Raw genomic sequence first — 23,980 nt, forward strand, 5'->3', positions numbered from 1 at the left:
CTAATGTCTGGGAACCATCTAGATTATTTTAGAACCTTCCTATTGGTTTGAGCACGCACATCTGGACAGCTAAGTTTATTCTCAAACTCACGAGGCTACCAGCTATGAGACTGGAATTTTGATGCCACATGTGTAAACGCCGATGCACCTAACCTAAGATCAGACTGTACCAGATGGCCGCTGGCAGTGTTGATTTATTGATTGATTGATTGATTGATTGATTGATTGATTGATATGTGGGGTTCAACGTCCCAAAACCACTATACGATTATTAGAGACGCCGTAGTGGAGGGCTCCGCAAATTTTGACAGCCTGGGGTTCTTTAACGTGCACCCAAATCTTAGTAAACGGGCCTACAACATTTCCGCCTCCATCAGAAATGCAGCCGCCACAGCCGAGATTCGATCCCGCGACCTGCGGCGTCAGTAGCCGAGTACCGCCGCTGGCAATGTGGGACGTGTATTGCTTATACCGTGAATTTTCATTTCTTTAGAAGCACAATTTCGCCTGAATAAACAGTATCTTTGAGGATGTATATGCGGTCACTGACCAAGTCAAGGTGAAGAAACGCAAAAATGTGTCGAGACCCAGACGAGCTTTTTGTTCATACTAGGCAGGCAAAAGCCGTATGTCGCTTTTTATTCTAAAATGTGACGTAATGAACGGATGTAGCTGGTAGGTAGACTTCCATCTGTCCTGCTGATGGTGTCCTCAGTCGGCTGAATAAAAGAAGATTCCAAAAGCAGTCTTTTCCTTGGCTGTATAGTGGCGTAGTCCCAATCGATATAATGGCCGCGACTATCGGCGTGCTCGGCCAAGGCGTTTTACGCTTTCTTGTTACGCACGTCTCTTCGGTGCTCGTTTATTCTTCCGATGAAGTCACCAGTTTTGCCCATGTAACTTTAGCTGCTGTCTGTGCATGGCACCTTATAGACAACACCGTGGTATCGTTTGCTGTCCTAGCAATCCTTCACGTTCACAAGCTGATTCCTAAGCTTGTTTGATGGCATGTGTGCAACGCGAAGGTCATATCTTGAAAAGATACGTCTTAGTGCTTCGCTGACCCCGGGACATACGGCTCTTTGCCTGCTTTGTTTCAGGAACGTCTGTTTTTTTTTTTTTACGTTGACTTGGGCAGTGACCATATCTACCTCCTCATCATGATACTTGACGAGACGAAGTTTTGTAGAACTCTTGACTACGAATAAAGAGTATCGTCTTGAAGCCACCGACTGCCGCATTCTCTTCATGGTGTGAACGGCGGATGTCCGCCGCTGTAGCTCAGTTGGAAGAGCATCGGACGCGTTATTCGAAGGTCGCAGATTCGGTCCCTGTTAGTAGTAGGTTATATGTTCATATACTTTACTTTCTTCACAATCCCGTCAAAATAGCATCCCTTATACTTTACTTGGCTTTCTTGTCTGCTAGTTACGATTATTGTTGTACATTAGCCCCATCTTATTTCTATATATATATTCATTTTGAAAAAGTCACAGCTTTTCCAGAAAGCCAAAGAAATGAATGTGATAGCAATAAATTGAGAGGTCACGTGCCAAATTGGAAGCAAATCGAAACATGCCCCGCGTTCCTAACGCATAAATGACGCACAAAACGTACTCACAGGTACGGATGCACGCGAATAAGCGTCTCATTTGTTACTTGCTGTGTCTGAAAAGCGCGCGCTTTTCGCAAACGGAGACTTCTATGATTGCGGTGACCTTTGTGCAACAGGTAACTACAGCAGACTTGTTCCACGTAAAACACGAGGTCAGCGAAGGCGTACGACCTTCCCCTCCTCACCGCCGCGAGATAAGGGTGCGTGAGGGGCCGTCGCTTCCTCACGCACTCTTTTCTCGCCGGGCAAAGTGCGCGTAGGATATCGGGCGTCGCCACCCGATGTGGCGACGCTCGCTTTTTGCGCTATCTTGCTGGTAATGCTGAAAACACAATTCCCTCCGAGATACTCGTGAGCAGCGGTAAGCGGCAGATATAAGTAGCTTGCCGTTTGCACGATGAAGGATGTGCTCCGGCATAGCTCACTTTCGGCTTCAGTGGGAGACGGACGTGTGATGGCTCGCTCCGTGCGAGGTGCTTCAGCGGCCGCTGCTGGCCGCGGTGTTAGGTTCCCTTCTGCACCATCGGATTACCGGTTTTTGTTGCCTACATTGCCGTCGGGTGATAGTATGGAAGAGTGTGTGTTTCTGCACGGAGATTTGAAAAAAAGACCATACCGGTTGGAAGACTTTCGGGCCCCGTTGGAAGAAGTGGGACTCATCGAGACGATCACTGGCATTGGAGCCTTCCAGATGAATCACATCTGACTGGTGAAGATGCGAAGCAAGGATGACAAAGAGGCATTACTCAAAACAGGTGGACTCCGAGTCAAGGGTGGCTTCTGTGCTATCATCGACTCTATCCAACTTGATGTAACCGTGAAAATCCACTTGGTTGACTTTGCGGTCTCGAATGAGAGCATTCGACAAGCGTTAGGTGAGTTTGGTGAAGTTCTGGAGGTTTCCAACGACAACTGGACCGTCGCGGGCTTTGAACACGCGATATCGACGACGAGAGTGGTGCGACTGAAACTGAAGGAAGGTGTGGTGCTAGAAGACTTGCCGCACCTTTTTAAGATTGGAGGGAGCACCGTCTTTCTTGTGGCCCCGGGTCGGGCACCACTTTGCCTAAGGTGTCACATGCAAGTACATATACGACGAGACTGCCAAACTCCCCGCTGTGGTGTATGCCGAGCGTTTGGACATGAAAGTCAAGATTGCGTCAGGAGTTATGCCAAAGTTACGAAGACCGTGCTGCCAACAGACGACGCCTAAGATAATCTAATGGACGCCGAAGAGGCTGAGAAGTTGGCCCCTGGCAGCAACGCCGTGGGACCCGACGCCACGGTTCAGGCAACTGGAGAAGAGACAGCCGACGCGACAACGCAAGATGGCAAAGACTCAACGAAATAATCCGAGGAGTTGGCCGCAACAGGCGGCCAGCAGGACATTCAAGAATCGATAGAGGAAGACATGGGTACCAGTGGCGAGATCGCTACGCCAGAAGCCGGCACAAAGTCTCCGGAAGCGACGACGGGACGCGGCAAGCGTTACCGAGTGGAGAGCACGGAACGCAACCTGAAACACCCGGAGCGTCTGTGGCATCGCGTTACGGGCGCTAAGAGTAAAAAATATGCCCTCGAAACCCGGTCGGCGTCATCGTCGCCAGTTCGGGGACAGGATCTAGACGCGTAAGACCCCGGTTTTCCCACTGCACGGTATACGAGACACGGTAAGTGCAGCATTGTAGTTTTCATCTTTGTCATTAACATGGCTAGCATGACTGTGCCTTTACGCATTGGTACGCTGAATGTACGTGGTCTAGGAACGCGTCGCAAACAGTACCAATTGAAACGCTTGATGCAAGAAAAAGACCTTGACTTTCTCGCGGTCCAGGAGACTAAAGTTAGTACTGAGGACGCGACTGATAGCTTGGTAGCAGAATTTTCATTGCGGTACAATGCGTGTGTGAGCTATGCAGTGGGAGCATCAGCCGGATGTATTATTTTTTTCAAGAACTCTCTTGGTATTGTAGTGGAAGCGGTCACAAGTTGCCTACATGGGCGTTTTGTTTTGTGTGACTTTTGTTACGGGAACACTCAATTTAGAGTTATCTGTGTATACGCACCTACAGATTCGAGAGGCAGATGTCTGTTTTTTTCGCGAAATGCAAGCGTACTTTGAAGGTCAGAAATGTGTGATTCTGTTGGGTGACCCAAGAAGATTGCACGTATACTGCTAAATTAGGTGATGAAAGCGTTGGTTTGCTTAGAGACAGCCTTAATAAGTACTTTTTACATGACGTAGCTCTGTTTGCGATGGGTGGCAGTCGCCAACACTTCACACATTTTCAAGGTTCGAGTCACGCACGACTAGATCGAGCATATGTTTGTTCTGAGATAGTACCTTTATGTCAGAACTATGACGTTTATGCTGTTTCCTTCAGTGATCATTGCTTAGTTTCGTTCGAGATAGGTAGAAAGTGCAAAAAGAAGGTTGTATGGGAAACATGGAAACTGAATACTAAGATAATTACGCACGTAGGGTTTGTAGATAAGACAAAGAAGGAAATCGAGAATTTTTTCTAAAACGCAGAAAGGAGTGCCACGGAAAGATGGGAATTATTTAAGCAAAAGATAAAAATGAACGCAATAGAGTGTGGTTGCTACATGCAGTATCAAGCTCGAAAACGGGAACGTGAGCTACGGGCAGAGCTAAATGATTTGGTGAATATTGAAGCAGAAAACCCGGGCTTATTCGCACATCAACTACAGGTTGTCAAAAACAAAATTGAATGTCTTGAAGATAAATATAAAGGCGCAATTATACGAGCAAGAGCTGAGAGATACCTCGTGGGTGAAGCCCCGACAAAGCGAGCCTTGTCAGATGAAAAGGCATATGCGTGAGCTCACGACATACTAGAGATAGAATGGAATGGTAAAATATTGAAAGAACATAAAGATATAATGAAAGCTTTTGAAAACTATTGTCAGGACTTGTTTGCCTATTGCAAACCAAAGGAGCCGGGTTTTGTAGATGAGTTCTTGATAGAAATGCCGACACTTAATGCTGAGGACACAAATTTATTGGAAATGTCTATTAGTATAGGGGAAATTGAGAAGGCTATCGATGATCTCGGCATGGGCAAATCACCTGGTCCAGATGGCATTAATGCCGCCTTTTACAAGGCCTTCAAGGAGGATATGGCCGCCGCATTGCATGAGGTTTTTTCAGAGTCTTTAGATCGCGGAACTCTGCCTCCATCGTTTAATCGAGCACACACCGTGCTGATTCCTAAAGGGAAAGAGCAACATGTTTTACGCAAAGTGACAGGATACAGGCCAATAACGCTAACAAACGTAGATTATAAGGTGTTTATGAAAGTTCTGGCTAGGAGGTTGCAAGGAGTTATATACAAGTTGGTCGGGTCAAATCATACTTGCGGCATCAAGCGTAGGAGCATATTCACGAATATTCATGTTGCCAGGAGCATTTTGGAGTATTGTGATGCTGCGCTTCTAAAAGTAGCTATGTTGCAAATTGATCTAGCCAAGGCTTTCGACATGGTTCCACACAATATACTCTTCACGCTAGCTGAGTACGTTGGTCTTGGTGCGATCATATGTAAAGGTATTAAATTGGCATACAAAAGTTCAACCACAAATTTAATTGTAAATAGAGAACTCTCACAGCGCATACAAGTACTTTCCTCCGTGCGCCAGGGGTGTCCTTTAAGTCCTTTGCTCTTCGCTCTATTTTTGGAACCATTGTGTCAGAAATTGATTCACCATGCAGGGATTATTGGTTTCAAGTTGCAGTCAAGTGAAGTGCGTGTTTTGGCATACGCCGACGATATTGCCTTTTTGCTGTTGATAGAGAGAGTGTCACTTCGTTATTAAAAATCACTCAAAGGTTTTGTGACACGAGTGGAAGTTTAATGAACAAAGAAAAAAGCATTGGTTTATGGCATGGTAATTGGGACCTTACGCCCAGTTCCTTTGCAAATATTCAGTGGCTCACGACGCCTAGTCATTACCTAGGGGTACCATTGGACAGGTATCAAGACAGTGAAGCATTTTGGCTTGAAAAGGCTGAAAAACTGCGCGCGACCGCCGAAGGATGGGGTGGTCGTGGCCTATCAATTTTCTCTCGGTCAGCTGTATGCAACGTGTTTCTGGCTGCTAAAATTATGTACCTTTTGCAAGTACTTAGTTGTAAGCGTAAAATCATTCACAAAGTTCACAGGATATTTGTCACGTTCATCTGGAGCTCTACGTGGGAGAGAACATCTAGAACGAACTTGTTTCGGCGAGTTAAGCAAGGAGGGCTGTCTCTGTGCCATCTGTTTCTTAACCAAGTAATATCACGTTTCCTGCTCATTAGAGACCAGAGAGACTCTTTTTTACGTTCTTCATTTCAAACAACGCTGTTAAACCACATGCCTCACTTCTTTGTATCTTCAGACAGGCGAGAACGACACACCTTGTCACCGTTCTTGCGCGAAGTTGTGTTCTCATATCGTTTTTTAAGGGCGAGGTTTTCGATAGATTACCTAACTAATGTGAAAAGAAAGCGCCTTATGAAAGACCTAATACAGAATGTTTTTCCTGTGCCCCTGTACCGTTCAAGGTACGAAAAAGTATATGGTCACGACGTGCTAAAGCGAGTGAAAAACATGTGTATACCACCAAATGTGAAAACCTTCTTTTTTAAACTTCATACGGGAACCTTGCCAGTAAAAACGTGGCTTGAAGATAGAGGGATGTATGTACCATGGGGAAGCAGCTGTCTCCTGTGTAACAAACCTGAGATCATTGAACATGTGTTTATTGATTGTAAGAACGCTATTTTCTTTTGGGACATTTTACAGAGGACTTTAAAAAAAGATTTACCTCTTACTTCATATGGAATTCGTTTTTTGCCTTGTGATAGTTCAGTGCAAAATTTGGATGTTATATTTTTGCTTGGTCTTCATTCGGTTTGGCGTAGTACGCTATCGTACAGACACTGTGATGTGAGAGTTCTATCCGTTAATGAGTGTTTCGTGGAAGCTGTTATAAAAGTGCGAGATGTGTATAAGACTACCGACTGTGTTGAAGATGTAATATCTTTGTTTGACGCGTTATCACGCATGAAACACGTGTGATAGTGATTGTCATATTAGCTTGAGGCAATAAAAAAAAAAGCTCCGGCATAACTCAGTGGTTTACGCCTCAATTTCACGACGCAGAGATCCCACGTTCGATTCCGCGCGCCGGAGTGTTTTATTTTTTCATTTTTCATTCTTGAGTTTTCATATATACAGATACGTATACATATATGGTGCATGACATCGACGCCCACGTCGACGCAGGCGGCAAAATCCAGCCGAGAATGTCCATATCATTGCTATCGCAATAAATTGTTTGGCTTCCCGAAGAAAAACGGGTTCCTAATATTCGAGCACAGCACATCGAGAAGCCTCTCGCGTCCCCCGACGTGCTGCCTTCGGAAGCAGCTTCGTAACTGGTGTGCTCGTTATGACGTCATCATGGAGGTCGGTGGTGAGCTTTGCACTGCGCGGAGCCTACGCGCTGCGACGTCGCCACAAGTGCCTCAGTATGTCGACATTGTGCAGGAGGTATCTGCTACTTGTCAGTTTTTCTTAACGCTTCTCGCTCATTCAGAGGCGCCGATCGCGCCTATACAAATCGTGCTTAGAAGGTTGTCACTTTCATGAAGGAGCACTGAACAAGCTGGTCCCTGAGCTATCGTTTTAGATAGCTAAGGTAATATTTAAATAAAGAGTCATTTACGTTGATGATAGGGACTCGTTAAAAAGAGGGATATGACATATTTTTTTTATTCTTAGAGTGTACCAATACGTCCATGCAGTCTCGCCGACTGTAACCATAAGAAGTCTTGTCGTCGTATTTTCGCTGTCCTTCGATAGGGGTCAATTGGTACACTCTAAGGGGAAAAAACGAATCGCTGCGCTCTTTTTCTTCAATATTTTTTATGAGTCGTCATGTGTCACGAAGGGGACTCTCTTTAATTGCCTTGAAAAATCACATTACTCTCGTCACACAGTTGTGGGATCCAAAAAGAAAGCTCACGTGGCTCTCCAAACAGGGCGTTTCACCTGTCAAGTCGGAGTCATCGAAAAGGCTAACAAATTCTGTTGCACAGAGGATTACTCTCCCGCTACAGTGGTTTAGTGGGCAAGCTACTCGGCTGCTGACCCGCAGGTCACGGGATCAAATCCCAGCTTCGGCGGCTGCATTTTCGAAGGAGACTAAAATTCTGTGGGCCCGTGTACTCAGATTTGGGTGCACGTTAAAGAACCCGGGGTGGTCGAAATTTCCGCAGCCTTCTGCTATGGCGTCTGTCATAATTGTATGGTGGTTATGGGACGTTAAAACCCCACATATCAAATCACAGAGGATTACTTACATTGAACACGCTCAAACCGCAGCCCTTCAGTGTTTCATCACGAATACAGTTTCAGCCTATCTCGCGCAAGCGCAGTCGAACGCACCTTCAGCCTTCATGTCGTAGTGCATGAGCTCCATGTCGCTGAGCTGCACGCCTTCGGCCACGGTGCGCATGGAGGCACCGACGTGTCTCAGAGCGCTCCACATGGCTGTCGCCACGGCGATGGTGCCGTTCTCCTGCAGGGAGCGCGCCAGCAGCCACGCGAAGGGTTTCTGCAGGAAGCGGTACACGTTGGCGAGGCAGGTGCGACGCCGATAGCCGTACGGCATCTGGCCTCGCTTGGTCGACACGCTGTACTCGACGCTCATGAACTCGGCCACCGGCAGCAGCAGCGTGTAAAGCGCGGACGCCTTTAGATGCGCGCCGTCCATCAACGATACCAGCGATTTGACTGCCAAGGCGCTGTTCACCATGACCTGCACTCCCTGGACCTTCGCGGCGGATTCGTTCTGCACCCCACGATGTCAGGCCTTGCATCAGTCTATAGAGTTCTTTTATTTTGACTACAGTAGTAGTAATAGTAGTAGTAGTAGTAGTAGTAGTAGTAGTAGAAGTAATAGTAGTAGTAGTAGTAGTAGTAGTAGTAGTAGTAGTAGTAGTAGTATGATTATACTCGGCAACAACTTTTCTTAGCAGCACTGTAGAAGATACAGAACCAACTTGATTCCCTGCGTGTGTGCCGTGAAATATTATACCCTCATTTATTTTTCCCCTTTTCAGAGTTTTCTAGGTCAAATAATAAATATTTCTTCATTGTAGAAGTTAAACGAGGGTGGGAAGCCGGTGGAGAAGAATTATTGTGCACTTTATTTTGTTGTGTTTTTGTTTTGAACGGCAGCATGTTTTCCGCACACCTGTTCTCGCAGTATTGATGGCGTCCGCTATGCCAGCGTTACCATGTGGTTCCACAAACCTGCCTTATTGTTCTCCGAAAGTTGTACGCAATAAATGTGACAAAGTGGCAGTTAAACAAATGAAGAAAGTTACCTGCAACGTCTATGCAAGGACAAAGTGCTGTCAGCCTGAATTGTCGATGAAGGCGGTGGACAAGCCAAACCAAAACTAACACTGAAGTCGACTGCAAGCTTGCTGGACTAACTAAGCGGTAACGTAGAGTGCCTCCACCCTACTGCAAAGATGAGTTGCCACCATTTGTAATAGTAGTGGGCGTCATTGAGACCACGTGACCAGAGAAGTGAGTGAAGAATGAGTAAAACATAATCATCACGACTACGTCGCATTGAAGTCTCAAAAATACAAAAGGAAGCACCAAATACCTGTCGATTAGTGGCAAGACAGCTCCTACGAACGATATTCAGCGCTCACTAAAGGCAAAGGCCTTTAGATGCCCGATCAAATGGAGAGGGACCGCCGGCATCAACGCAAATCGCGCAAAAGAACATCACGCAATGACGTCACCCTATGGCGTCAGTATGGCGTAACTAACGTGACACCAAATGATGACGTCATCACATGACATTGTTGCTGGATCCCCTAACAGAAGCGCTGCTACACTACGTGAATTGAAGGAAGCTTGAAACGCCTTTCTTCAGAGGCTGTGCAAGGACACGTCGAGCGTTGACAGAGGCTGTGTTCAATTTCTTAGACAGCACGTAGGCAGTCTGACTAGCCTACTTAGAAGACAGCACCGATAACATGCTGTCCGAGATTTGGAACACATCTGGATGGCTTTTACGCAACGAGGAGCCGCCTCACGTCGAGAGAAAAAAAGCCAAAAGAAACAAACGTAATGGTTGTATTATTGGCTTATTTCGCATTGAAACCTAAAAATATATTGAACATTACTGACATCGAGCTACTGGAGAAGCTTCTGCCAGTGTGCAGATAACCATTCCGGTTGACCCGATCTAATACGAGTGATTTGCTGAGCCACCATCTTGTTTGGACAGCAAAGTAGCCTGCATCGTATACGTCTACGATGCGGTCTTCTCGGAGCTGTCTGTTTTGCCGACTACGTGAGAATCGGAATGGGACTTAATATGGCCGCCGTCCATTTAGCTGTCTATTTAGCCGTCTACGGTGAGTAATGAAACACACCAGGGTTGCCATTGGGTGAACTCAAAAAAGAGCCAGAACTAAAGCCGTGAGTAGCCAAAGAATTTATGTGACTTTGTGTGGCTGCTCAATCCGTAGCCAAATAGAAAACAAAGGGTAAATGGAGCACCACTTTTATTATTACTGAATCAATAATTCATATCAACCGATAGCTGATATGACAAAAAAATTACAAGTAAAGCGAGAAATGGTTACCTAATGCGCTGAATCAAAACTCCAAAAGTAGCCAAGAAGTAGCCACAGAGCTAACCTTCAATTTAATATCTACAGACGGGGTTGACAAAAACCTAATCTAGCGCAATGTAGCCTAGAGCACTGCACGGGCTGATTTTTCTGGCCCGGGCCTGGCCCAGCCCGAAATATCTATGTGCAGGCCCGCCCGAGCCCAGCCCGGAGCTTTCGAGTACAGCCCGTACCCAGCCCGGGCCCCGAAAGAATTGGGCCCGGCCTCGCCCGTTTCAGCCAAATATGTCTTCAGCATAAACGAAGCACTGTTCAATCTTCGGTTATTGTGTGGATACCTAAAGCACACAAGGCAGCTTCTGAAGAGTGTTTTGATAATTTCTTTGAGAGCAACAGCTTTAACCATTTCTGCGTATATTTCCAGTTAACGACACCTTTAGCACTTTTGGGAAATAATTGTAGAGCAATGTCAAATGAAATCTGAGTCATACCTGGCTCTCTAATCAACACAGTGCTAATTACGCTACCCTATTTTTGCATTTCAAAGAAAGAGTGCAAAATTTATTACCCTCGTAAAGTGGGAACAATGCCAGACTTTTATACTCCGACTCTATATAAATAGCACATGATCTGTGGCTATTGAGCTAATGTAGCAAGTCTTCTTCAAATTTTGTTTATTGCACAATGGAATAATAAAAATGCCGCCTGCGTCGTCCCAGGGGTGGGAGCTCAAATAAGTGCATCGCAGAATGGGGGGGGGGGGGGTAATTGGGTGTGGTTGTGCATGCTTAATCGTTGATAATGATCATCATCAGCCTGACTACTCCCACTGCAAGGCAAAGGCCTCCTCATGATCTGCCAATCAACCCGCATTCGTGCTTTCTGCTGCCACGTTATACCTGCGAACTTTTTACTAACTTACTGTCTTTCCATCATGCATTGCCTTCTCTGGCAATCCAGTTAGTTACCCTTAATATTTACCTAATAAAGTTACCTGCTTTTTATTCTTTGCATTTGTCAGATCGAAGCTGCTGATGTCAGCTCTTTCTTAGTGTCCTTGCGTTTAGATTACCAATGCCTATTCTCACTGTTTCTAGGCAGATATGAACTGTCATTTCCCTGTGGCATAAACCTGCATATCTGCTCATCTTGAAATTTTTGCGCAAAACATACGGGAACGAAGATCAAAAACACAAACTGGTGCTAAAAACTTAAAGATGAATATATTCAAACAAGACCGACACGAAATTTGCCGCATACCTATGGCACACACCCGCCCATGGTATATGGGTATGTGCCGTGTCTGTCGGAAAGGGTTTGACAACGTGCGCGACGGGATTGTCACAACTTGTATGTCATGTATAGCTAGTCGTAATCGTCCCACCATCTCGCACTCCCTTACAAATTTTGGTTTACCCTTAGTAAATAAGTCATCACGCGAGAACCCAGGCGTATACGAGATATATAGATAGATAGATAGATAGATAGATAGATAGATAGATAGATAGATAGATAGATAGATAGATAGATAGATAGATAGATAGATAGATAGATAGATAGATAGATAGATAGATAGATAGATAGATAGATAGATAGATAGATAGATAGATAGATAGATAGATAGATAGATAGATCAGTGGTGCCTGCAGCACGCGAAGAAATGATTCCCCAACTAAAGGCACATGTCCACCAGACATTTCGACGAGTCAATGACAGGTATTTTTAGAATTTTTAACTACATACAGTATGCAGTGCACACGGTCCCCATAATTCAGGAACTATGCAGCTTGCCAAACACTATGAGGCAAGCAAGTTGGACCTCTGCAGACACCAAGAATACTAGCTGGGTGCGTACGACCTGTGTACATTGAAATTTTACAATGTAGGGGGATGATGTCTCCACATTTGATGCGGTTTAGTTTTTTGTTGATATCCCGAAACGGTGAAAGCATAGGGGAAAAAGTTTTAAAGAATTTAAAAGAAACCTTCAGCAAGGAGTGTCACTAAGTTTTTATAAATTGATGCGATAAAACGTGTCGATACTGGCGTGACAGTATATCTCCGTGTTGCAAACGGTACAGCAGCAAATCATCATAATATTCATCTTTTTAGAGTTTTTACTAACTTTCACCACGGGAGATTTTTTACGTGTTTTAGCCCTATGAGGTAGCACTTCAACAAGTTAGTACACTTATGAATAACTGACAAAACATGGCAAAGACGAAAGAGGCCGTAAAACTAGCTCAAAAATATGCTCTATACGATGAGAATTCAAGTATCGTTTTCTAATTACCAGATGCTACATATATGAAGCTAGCCTCGCTAGCACAACAAATCAGCAACACTGGTATCGATGGGTGCGTCTGGAATAAGAGTCACTCCGCATCATGCATTTTGAGTGCATGAAAAACAGGTCCTGATATATTATCGATTCACTGGTCACATCTACCCGTCTATGGGGTCACGCAGCTCGAAACAGGAGTGGTGGGCGTAAGAGCGTAGCTGCATGCTCTAAATGTTTTCAATGATGCGCGTGCATATTATGTACACTACTGTAGGCAATGCATTAATGCTCTTGCAGCAATACTACCTGGTAAACGTTTTCTTACACGGTAATCAACAGCGCCTTTCCCTTAATGGTGTACAGTCATATTAGGAGTTTCTTAAAATAACGTGTAGCACGCCGATGGAGCAAAATTCGATACGTTTTGTAATGTGCAATTATTCTGCAGGCTAATCGAATATAAGTGTTCTAAATTACCCAAAGCCCTTATCTGCACTGTTTCAAATAGTATGTGTCACATCGCTACAGTAAACCCCACAAAACAAATTGAAAGAGCGTACCTACGTCGATTTACCTATGTGTATGAGACCCGGGCCTGATTCGGGCCCGACTCAGGGCCGGACTCGAGCATGGCCAAACACGGTCCAAGGGCCTGGCAGGGCCGAGGCTATCGGGCTGGCCCGGGCCCCCGCAATGCTCTAATTATTGTAGCCATCAACGGCAAAATTGAGTGGAGAAAACGCTTTGCAGGGATCTACTCAATCAGCTTAGAAGGAAAAAAATCAAGATGCTGGCTTTCTTCTTCCAGTCATTTCGGGCGAACGTGTAAAAGACTCTCCTTTCTTTGAGGAATTGGAAAATTGTCTTCCGGCGTGAAGGTGGCCAACAACGTACCACGTATTTGAGAAGCAGCTGTTCCCAGTGCACGCCACGATTGCCGTTGTCCAGCAAGCTCGCATTCACGACGTTTTTCGCAGTTGTACTGCGGAACTGTTCCGTCAGGTTGTAGACAGCATCATCCAACCTTACCACTCGGCGCTGTATGGACGACCAATCATAGCGGGGATCCAGCTTCATCACTCGGAAGGCTTCCCTGTGTAGAGACAACACACAAATGAAGTCTTGGGTGATAATGACATTACACGTCAGGCGTACTTCCTTAGACTGGGTGCAAGGGGCAGCGCTCGTAAGGCTAAGCCGTTTAGCCAAATCACATCAGACTCGTGTAAGCTGCAGCTGCCTTTGCCAACATACTATGAAAGCGCTTAACCGGTCTAATCCGATGGGGCTCGTAAGAGCCGCAGTATAGGATGGAAACGCGAGCGAGTTGGAACTCGTTTATCTTTGGGTAGCGTATAAATTACCGAAACACAAAAGATGGCGCAACCGTGTTTTGTCAGTTGGTGCGCTACCCAATCAAGATGAACTCAAAAGAGCGTCGTTGACTTGTGTCAGATGTTACAGCATGAACATAATAGTTCCAAAGCTTAACGCAACCCGCGAACTGGAGAGAACCTCGTGGAAATGAAAAGATCGTCAGCTTTGGCGACTCATTCAGGTACCATTTTCGCGACTTCAGTACAATTTCGAAAGCGTGATTAAAAGTCATCAAAGACCTGTACGTCTAGTGGAACAGCCTTGAGACAAGATTACGGAGTCGATCACTTTGCTGTGCATATAGTATGACACTTTAACGCTCACCATAAATAGTGCACATCATTGCAGTACCTACGTTGTTGTCTTTCCTCGCTGTATTCTGTGTTGCTAACAAGGTTAAAAGAGGTGCGGGCTCAGAAGCAGTGCTGCGGTCGCGGTGAGCAGTGGAACATGCTGAGCCGCACTGAATGCACGTGCTGCGCACGCAGCACTTTAATTTATATATGTCGAAGTTAACTACAAATTTACTTCACGGTGTGTCTGACACTTCGCTAAATGGTTGATTGCTCCATTTTTTTTTGTCGAGCGCTCTTAATAGAGGTGAAGCAGTGGGGAAGGGGGGCGGGGGCGTGTCGAAGTGATTTGCTATCACGACTTAGGTTTAGTTGGACACATTGCCAGACCAGCGAGCATCGCTCACAAATACTTGGTGCTTTCGTGCGTAGTTTCATAAATAATTTATTTGCTGATGTGCTCTTCACTGGCGTGAACATTGCAGAGCTTAACTAGCTCACAGAATGTGCCGATTGTCGCTCCTGTGACTTCGAACTGCCTTCGCTCGCACACGCTGGCATGACCACGCCGTTGGTGACGGTGAATACCACACGCTAAGCAACAACACGCTGTACGCTACGGTTCACAAAGCGATATTCTCAAGGCTGCCGTCTTGCGGAGGTGTTTTTTTTCGTATGGGCAACATTTGTTTTCGAACTATTATTATATTGTGCTCGCGAACGGTTGTGTCACAATTTCATCTACAAAGTTTTCGGTGTATATTTCGGTGTATGGCGTCTCTCAATGTTTTCGGTGTATGGCGTCTCTCCTAATCATAGGGTACTTTTGAGACATCAAACCCTACAGATCAATCAATCAATCCTCCTTTTATCTCATCCAAGAAATTCGGGAGCCATAAGCCGAAACAAATCACGTGTTTATGAGTTAGTGAGAACAACTTCATTGTGGTCCAGTGCAGACGCTGAGGTTGCCACGCGTCACCCGGCTACTCCCACATGGGGACCGGCATGTCTAGCCTGACGGCCCTGTCGCGGGCAGACTGGACGGCGAGGATTTCGTCCTGAAGTTCTAGGCTGTGCAGAAGCGTATCCTACTCTTGTTTGCTATAAGTCGGTCCAAGCAACCCGCGCTCTCAGAGCATGTGTGCTAATGTAGCAGTCTGCCCGCAAGCGGTGCAGGTTGCATAGGGGATTTCGTGAGGATAAATTTCATTTAGGTATGCTAACGACGGGTGCGAATGGGTTTGAAGTAAGCGCAACGAGACGGCTTTGCTCTATTGAGTTTTGAATGTGGCATTGGGAATGCCCGCCTCACCATGTAGTAATACTTGGTAATCTCGTTGTGTGTAGTAGGTGTTTGTTTATGTCCCACGTCGTCGGCCCTGGAGCCGTCGCCCAGGTCGAGAGCAGCGCGGTCAGTGAGCGCGCGCGCTGCTGTGTGGGCCGACTCGGTCGGGCTCAGTGCAACGTCGTCTACGGAGCCGACATGCGCGGGGAACCAATGTATGGTGTGAGGGACAATCGTATCGCTGGTGGAGCTGTTTTAGATCCTGGCTGCCTGTGTTGATATGTGGCCCTTTTTAAAGGCTCTGAATGTGGCCTTGTAGTCGCTGTACACCTCTTCGCACAGACCATTTAGCTAGGCGAGTGCGATGGCCACTTGTTCGGCCACCTGGGGGTTCGTTGTGCGTACCGTGGCGCAGTTCATAGTCGAGCCGGTCTGGTCCACGACCACCGCGGCGAACGTTTTGCCGTCTCGATATGCTGCAGCGTCAACGAATTTTGCATTTACGCCACTTTTTCCCAGTTGCTTCAGTAGAGCCGTCGCCCTTGCCCAACGACATCCCTGAATGTGTACAGAGTGAGTGTTGCAGGGTATTGGGTGAACAATGACATTTTCCTGTATATGTTTTGATATACGCACGCTATTTGTTTCCAGATCCATAGGGTTAAAACCTAGCTCACCAGGTATGCGCCAACCAGCTGTCCTAGTGGATAACCGGCCAGCTGCGAGCGTTGCTGCGCTTCCGCCATCTCGGCAGCAGAGTTGTGCACACTCAGCGTGAGCAAGTTCTCGGTGCATACGGGAAGCCCCAGTGCATTCTTGACGATCTTTCTGATAATCACGTCGAGCTTGTCCCACTCCGCTGTCCCACTAAGCCAGTTGTGCATGGCAACTGTGTAGGTGAAGTGGCAGAGCCCAAACGCCTTGATGAGCCTTCACAAATTGTCTTCCTTATAGCCCCTATGACTCCCGGAAACTCTTTTGACGAGTCGAAAAGCATTGTCAGTCTTGCCGACAATCTTCCGCAAAGCGGTACCGTTGCCACCCTTCGCTTCCATAAACATGCCGAGGATCCGGGTGATGTATACCCTCGGGATTTCTTCCCCGAAGGGTCTGTGATCTCGTCTGGCCCTAGTGCTGACTTGCGATTGAGCATTTGTATCACTCTCCTGATTTCAGCCTCTGAAAAGTCTTCGTCTAGTTCAGGTAGAGGAGGGCAACCATACTCTGGGAACACACCGTCTTCATCCTCGCGTTCGACCGACAATTACTTGGATACTAATTGGGTAACGACTTCGTCACCCTTCTGTTCTTTGGTCCCTTTTGAAGGGCACGGGCTAAAGTGTGTATCTGGTTGACTCTAGCGCTGTCATTTAACCATATGGTGTAGTAGCGCAAATTCACGGGGACGAAGAGGACAAGAAAACACGACACTCGCTACACTCGCAACTAATTTTTATTTCAGAAGCAGCACTTCATATATAACCCATAACCCTAGCGACACAGAAAAGAACTACGAACACTGAATCATTGCCAACAGAAGCTTTTGCGCAGACTCAAGCGATAGTACACGGCAGTTAAGCTTAGACACTTTTAGATGACATAACTAAAACAGCCCTGGGTAACATCAAATAAAAAAAACAAAAAACAAAAAATTTTGCGGGAATTCACACGTGTTTGAAACAAAATTTTGAAACGACAAGAAGGAGAATATGACACATGCAAACACTGTTCTCAATTAAGTCCTTCGAGGTAGCTGGCTTCTCGGTTACTTAACGAAACCGATGACTGACTAATGCATCCTTCTTTTCTTTTTTTAATGTGAAAGGCTTCGACAATTTCTCTGGTTAGTCGGTTTCCATGACGGAAGACTACGGTTGTGTCACTGTACAGTGGTGAGCAGCCACACTTGAAACAGTGTCTCTTTATGTGAGAATGAATGTCAATTCCTAATGATCGCTTGTGCTCTAAAAGTCGGGTGTTCAAACAAAGACCCGTCTGGCCGATGTATACCTTTCCACACGTTAGCGGCAAGCAATACACGACTGATAGGCTACACTTAACAAACTTTGTTGTGTGATTTACCGTACAACTACCAGCATTAGTGTTTACTGCTAAGGAAACTTTACGGTCTAGTTTGGAACATATTTTACTAAGCTTGTTGGGTGCCGAAAAAACTAATTCTAGGCCATAGCGATTACCTACGTTTTTTAAGTTATGGGCAATCTTGTGCGCATATGGAACTGACAATATCTTCTTCCTGTTTCATTACTTGTCATTTTTTTATGAAACTTGTTGCGTACGTGACTATCAGCTTGTTAGCTGATCTACACAACACGTGTTTTTCGTACCCAGCATTTTTTAGCCTGACAATTTGTTGGTTGAAGCTTTCGCTAATCTTTTCTGGACATGACTTTGTTAAGGCTGCTCTCAAACATGAAAAGGCTATGCCACTCTTGACAACATTAGAATGCGCCGATCGGTAGCTAAGTAAGGGTTTTTCCGTTCGCGGATTGTATGACCAGCATACATGTTCTGCTGTGGCATCTAACTCAATATCCAAAAACTGCAGTTTGTCATTGACTGGTAATTCATGAGTAAATTCAAGCCCTCTACTATTTTTCTTGAAGACTTTCAAAACTTCTGCGACCATTTTATCCCGACCATCCGATTCAATAAAAACCAAAAAGTCATCTACAAACCAAATTTTGGTTTTTATTGAATCGGATGGTCGGGAAAAAATGGTCGCAGAAGTTTTGAAAGTCTTCAAGAAAAATAGTAGAGGGCTTGAATTTACTCATGAATTACCAGTCAATGACAAACTGCAGTTTTTGGATATTGAGTTAGATGCCACAGCAGAACATGTAGGCTGGTCATACAATCCGCGAACGGAAAAACCCTTACTTAGCTACTGATCGGCACATTCTAAAGTTGTCAAGAGTGGCATAGCCTTTTCATGTTTGAGAGCAGCCTTAACAAAGTCATGTCCAGAAAAGATTAGCGAAAGCTTCAACCAACAGATTATCAGGCTAAAAAATGCTGGGTACGAAAAACACGTGTTGTGTAGATCAGCTAACAAGCTGATTAGTCACGTACGCAACAACTTTCATAAAAAAATGACAAGTAATGAAAACAGGAAGAAGTTATTGTCAGTTCCATATGCGCACAAGATTGCCCATAACTTAAAAAACGTAGGTAATCGCTATGGCCCAGAAATAGTTTTTTCGGCACCCAACAAGCTTAGTAAAATATGTTCCAAACTAGATCGTAAAGTTTCCTTAGCAGTAAACACTAATGCTGGTAGTTGTACGGTAAATCACACAACAAAGTTTGTTAAGTGTAGCCTATCAGTCGTGTATTGCTTGCCGCTAACGTGTGGAAAGGTACACATCGGCCAGACGGGTCGTTGTTTGAACACCCGAATTTTAGAACACAAGCGATCATTAGGAACTGACATTCATTCTCACATAAAGAGACACTGTTCCCATTGTGGCTGCTCACCACTGTACAGTGACACAACCGTAGTCTTCCGTCATGGAAACCAACTAACCAGAGAAATTGTCGAAGCCTTTCACATTAAAAAAAGAAAAGAAGGATGCATTAGTCAGTCATCGGTTTCGTTAAGTAACCGAGAAGTCAGCTACCTCGAAGGACTTAATTGAGATCAGTGTTTGCATGTGTCATACTCTCCTTCTTGTCGTTTCAAAATTTTGTTTCAAACACGTGTGAATTCCCGCAAAATTTTTGTTTTTTTTTGTTTTTTTTTGTTTTTTTATTTGATGTTACCCAGGGCTGTTTTAGTTATGTCATCTAAAAGTGTCTAAGCTTAACTGCCGTGTACTATCGCTTGAGTCTGCGCAAAAGCTTCTGTTGGCAATGATTCAGTGTTCGTAGTTCTTTTCTGTGTCGCTAGGGTTATGGGTTATATATGAAGTGCTGCTTCTGAAATAAAAATTAGTTGCGAGTGTAGGGAGTGTCGTGTTTTCTTGTCCTCTTCGTCCCCGTGAATTTGCACTACTACACCATATGGTTAAATGATGTCTCCCCAACTAGCCCAGCTCTCAACCCTACTGAACTTCATCTAGCGCTGTGCTCGTCCCAGAGGTTCTTCAGAAGGTGCCAGGACTTGCCATTTCTGATTTGACCGTCGCCGGACTCGCACAGCTCGTCCCACTGCTCTTTGTACAGTGTGTCACAGTGTTGTTCGATTTCTTTGTTCAATTTTGATATTCTTTGCTGCAGCCTACGGTTGTGCCTCTGCTTCTTCCATCGAGAAAATAGAGCTGTCTTGCCTTCGAGCAGGGGGGCAAGCCTACTGTCCATCTTCTCCGCATTTCAGTTTGTCTTTATCTTCCTGGTAGCATTGGTGGTATCTCTGCGGATGCCCTCGCACCATTCTTTAAAATTGTCAGGAGCACAGGCGCTTGTACGGCGAATGCTGCGAAAAAGATCCCTGTCAATCATAGTGAACTCTGGGACTCTGCTACGGTCCACTATATAGAAGTTTGCAGAACGTAGTGGTCGCTGGCAAAATCCTTGGCAAGGCTGGGCCATGTAGTCATTTCGACATTCTTGATGAAAACGAGGTGTGGCATCGTGTCTCTGGTCGCAGAGTTACCTATCCGCGCAAAAAAGCCTTATCAGTGATTAAGGTAAGGTCTAGTTTGGTGGCATCCTGCCAGACGTCGCGACCTTTTCTCTTCTCATACACGTATCCCCATAAGTCATGTGGGGCATTGAAGTCACCGACTACGACAAGGGGCGGAGGGCCAGCTATTTAAACTGCCCTCTCGAGCAATGTCTTGAACTGCTGGCGCCTGTGCCTGGGGTTACTGTAGACATTCAAAACAAAAACACTGTTTTTCCGATATTTCGCAGTGGTGTGTCAAGGAAGATCTCTACCATTACATATTCGATATTGCATTAGGCCAGCTTCAAGTTGTGGGCGACGTGTATCAGCTTTTTACTTGCTAGTGTGCAGACACCTCGTCCTCCTGACTCGCCAGGAACAGCCCGGTAACCAGAAAAAGATGCTGCAGAGGCTAAGGTCTTTTGAAGGACTATAATTTGACGTTTCTCCGTTATTGTTCTAAAGTACTGCTTCAGGAGTGCTCTTTTACCAGTGTACCCCCTGCAGTTCTATTGTCAAATACAGACAGTGTCTTTATCGTTATTCATTATGGATTCTACTTTGATCACCGCCCTGGGGGGTCAGTGTGGCTCGAAAAATCTGTTCCTTTTCGTAATTAACTCCTGGGCTATCGACGAGTATGGGAATGGCCATTTCCACGTTGTCAGGTGACGCACCCTATGGCGCCGATATAGGCAGTTTGGCGCGATTTTCTAGCGCAATGGTGCGCTCCTTCATTGCCCCAAGCCCATCTACTGGGTCACTGAGGGCAGCCTGCATCTGCCTAACACTCTCCGTGAGGCAAGCTACACTCCCTGCCACCATCTTAATGTTCTCTGTAATTTTACTCTGCGTTTGCTTGATCTCCTCGAGTTGAGATTCCGTGTTCTTGAGCTTACTCACTACAGTTCTGCTTTTGGTTGACATGGGCCCATATCCAATAGGGTCCAGAACCGGCGTATCGGTGGTTTTGCCTTCAGTATTGCCGTGCATCGTGCTCAGCATTCTTTTAAACTCCGCCCTTTCATTTGCCATTTTAGTAAGCGTATCCTTAAGCTCCGTGTTTTCCTTTTTTATTCGTAATATCTCCGCGTCTCTAGCATGCACTGGGGACGAGTCGCATTGCATGGGTTGCTCGCCGTCATTACTACGAACCTTGTTGGCCTAGGTTAGGTTTGCCTTGCCCCTGCTCTGATCCTCGGTGGCGTGGACTGCCCCGGACACCTGGAACCCCTGTGCATGCCCGCAGTCTGCCCTGGCCGAGGAGTCCGGTCTGGTGCTCGGTGCACCAGTCTTTCCCTGGTCAGGTCCGAGACAGGATTCGAAACGAGCACGGGAGAGGGAACGCGGTCTGGCGCCACCCCTGAATTGAGACCGTGTCCTGGACATGTAGCAGGCCCCGAATCTCGAACGGGATCCGAGACGCCACCTGGACGTGGAATGGCTCCTGCAGATGCCTCTGGTTCTAGATCTCCCTCGTGATTTGAATCGGCCTCTAAGAGCCGATGGTGCGGGCTGGCCCTGCTTTGACAGTCGTTGAGCTCGAGGAAGCCATCAACATTGACGAATGGAGACCTCTCCCGAGAAACGTGGGCCCTCAGGCCTCGCCTGCGCTTGACGACATAGGGTATCTTAAATCGGTCCTGGCATTCTTTGGATGCGGTGAGGTGCTTTGCGCCACACCAACTGCATATTGGTTCAAAAACATCATCCTCTTCTTGCTGGATAGCTTGTCTGCAAGCCCTGCAGACTGAAGCGTCAGGCGTCGGGCAAACGTCAGAGTGATGTCCTAGTCGGCCGTAGGCATAGCAAACATTTTTATTTATTTATTTATTTATTTATTTATTTATTTATTTATTTATTTATTTATTTATTTATTTATTTATTGTGAATACATTGAAAGGCTGACGACAAAAGCTGCATACAAGCAGCTTGACAGGCCCATCAGCCCACATCAACTTGCTTCCTGTATAAAGTGCACTTGATGATGCCCCCATAGGAAACACAATTGGGAACCTTGTACCCGTTGAACAGCACTATGATGACGCCAGTATTTTTTGTTCTGTTTGCTCCGAGGGCCAGTGGAGTTTTTTGCGTTGATAATCTTTCGGTCGATGGCTCCCGAATCATCACTAAGAGGGCTCCCATGGATGACTCCCTTGCAGGTGGCATGCTGAGCAGCCACATATGCACTGACTTCGTGGCGCTGTCTGGCTACCGTAATTCGCAACTTTCACAGATAGTGGCATTGCCATGCGGCATCCGTCGTAACTGACGTTTGGGGGAACCCACGCAGCCAGCCCATGCCGTCGTTCAGTCGCTCTCACTTTGGCGGCTCGCTGGTTATTTATATTTTGTTGCTGGCAAATTCTACTACGTTTATTGTGAAGTCAGGCAGTTACTGCGAGTCGTAGTAATGATTTATTCTTGATTGTTTGCTTGCTGAGCTAGAATAACCACAAAATATTGCGACCATCGATGAACGAGCCGCTGTGGCTCATACCCGTTCTGGGCTGCTAATAGGTAGAAAACACTTTTCATTGCTCGAGTTCAGGGGAACTCCTGGCTGCAGGTCTTGTTTTGCTCGCGACATTACTGGTGGAGGTGCTGGGTACGTGTACTTCGACTGTGTCGGCCATCGAGGAGACAGCTACATCTCCCAGAGCCAGAAGCAGCCGCCGCCTGCGTGGGTTACCCCCTGAGTTTGGTCCCTTGACATCGACACCAGAAGGATGGCAACTCCAATCACAAGCCAGGCGGTCCAAACCAGCGATGCCCATGGTTCTCTTCTCGTCCATGTTTTTCATGCGCCACAGACACCAAAGCCGTTCCATGGAGACATCTTCGAGGATGTTGATTACTGGTTCGACCACTTTGATCGGGTTGCCAGTATCAACGAATGGGATGATGTTCGCAAGCTGCGCCGAGTTTACTTCTACTTGGAGGATTTTGTGAAGACGTGGTACGAGAACCCCGAGGGCTCCTTTGCAACCTGGCAAGAGTTTAGTCGTCAGCTCCGTGACGTCTATCAGAACACCGAGAGGAAGGAGGGGGCTGAACAAGCCATATCCTGCAGAAACCAGCAGCCGAACGAACGAGTATCCATGTTTGTCGAGGACATGCTTCGGCTCTTCAAGCGCGTGGACCTTGCCATGCCCGAGGAAAAGAAGGTGCGGCATTTGATGCGCGGAGTAAAAGAACAGCTTTTCGCTGGGCTCGTGCGCAATCCGCCGACGACAGTCGCCCACTTCATCAGTGAGGCGACCACTATGGAACGTACGCTGCAGCAGCGGTCGTCACAATACGAACGCCAGATCCCGGCCACCGCATGCTCTATGGGCTCTGACAGCGATAGACAGGCCCTCGTAGACTTCATTCGAAGTATTGTTCGGGATGAACTGCGACAGTTTCAGGCAGTGGGATCCCATCAACCTGTGTCAGCCCTCGCGGATGTCATCAGACAAGAAGTCCGGCAGGCCGTCACACCCCTGGCCCCAACCGCAACACCGATTCCCGAGGCCCCAGTCCTGACATACGCAGCGGCATTGCGATCCCCTGCGCCACCGGCTACAGATTCCGCTATGCAGCCCAGGTACCAGGCTATGCAGTGATTCCACGCCACTGCTTCGAGCCCGCCTCTCGGCTCAAGGTTTCCGAGCACACCCACCTATCTGCCGTCTACCTCAAGACAAAGTGGTAGCACGGCAAGCACGTGGCGCACCTCAGATAACCGTCCGCTCTGCTATCACTGCGGTGAAGCGGGTCACGTATACAGGAACTGTCAATACCAGCCACTAGGTCTCCGCGGCTTCCCTCCTGATGCTC

Source organism: Rhipicephalus microplus, chromosome 10 (genome assembly GCF_043290135.1).
Source record: "Rhipicephalus microplus isolate Deutch F79 chromosome 10, USDA_Rmic, whole genome shotgun sequence".
NCBI classification, from domain to species: Eukaryota; Metazoa; Arthropoda; class Arachnida; order Ixodida; family Ixodidae; genus Rhipicephalus; species Rhipicephalus microplus.